Below are 1,310 nucleotides of genomic sequence, written 5' to 3' on the forward strand. Positions count from 1 at the left end.
ATTTGCGCATCCTCTATTGAACATCCTGAATCTACTACCTGTTTGAAAGTCTTTAAGACAAACTTTGATTATAGTATCCTCTACTTCCCTGTCCTCATACCACAATATGCTGAATTATTCACGAATATATATATAGATACATATTAAAGACTGATATGTCTTAAATGGTGATTGAAGATCTCAAACTGTAATATTATCAACAAACATTTCTTCTCTCTATTTAAGAAGAACTCACACAACCCATTATACGTGTGAGAGAAAGAATGAAAAAAGCAATGTGCTAAGAAAAAATTCTGAAAAAGCCAAGAACACATCAAAAGAAAATTATGAATAAAATATCCTCTCAATAAGTAGTTATTCGAATTGATGTGAATCAGTCATAATGTTCTCACACACTTGTACTAATAGAAGACTTGATCTATAACATCATCTTAATGAGTGTTAACATCCTAGAAACAAATTTTATGTCAATTTAGAAACATACTAGAACTGATGTAAATAAGCCCGATAGTAGCAACAACACTCTCACCCCTAAGAGGTACCTGAAAAGGTACAACGACTCTCATGAACCTCAACGTCATAATATCATAAAGTTGAAGAAGGCTATGACTACAATATCTTGGAAAGACTAGAGAAAAAAACTTAAAGCCTAAAGAGGCAGAGTAAATAATATATTGAAATAGTGAATTAAATCATCGACTTTATTGATGCAAAATCTCTATATAAGAGGAGGACTAGATATAGTAACAGTTTATTGTGAACTATATAAAAGTATCTCCTTCTAATTCTCACATCTTAATTCTTTATGATTCAATCTTATTATATTTAAATCTGTTTTATAAAAATCAGTTGAATTTTATTATATTTAAATCTGTTTTATAAAAGTCAGTTGAATCTTTTAATAAAGAACAATTTTTGTAAAGAAATCAAAATTCTTTAAAAAAAACGACAAGTACAATTAAAACATTCCTCTTGTATTTTCCAGCATCTTGGAGTGGTAAATAAAATGAAAAGTTGGTAAACTCATACAAAATAAAGAATTAATTGAATGAATAGTAGTTCCAAATCCTTAAACAGTAATCAACTAGAACTTCCAAATCCAAACATCGATCTCTTCCGTTTCAAAAAATCATCATCCATGTCTTCTCAAATTTCCTTCCCCGACAGTTCATCCTATTATGACGTTCCTCCCTTGTCTCCCGCATTTCTCGAAATTTGGAATGATCACGACAACAACTCCACTTTCAACCTTCCTCCCTTCTCTCCATTATTCAATTACGATCCTCCTCCCTTGTCTCCATTATTCAATC

The sequence above is a fragment of the Cicer arietinum genome, chromosome 6 (genome assembly GCF_000331145.2).
Source record: "Cicer arietinum cultivar CDC Frontier isolate Library 1 chromosome 6, Cicar.CDCFrontier_v2.0, whole genome shotgun sequence".
Taxonomy (NCBI): domain Eukaryota; kingdom Viridiplantae; phylum Streptophyta; class Magnoliopsida; order Fabales; family Fabaceae; genus Cicer; species Cicer arietinum.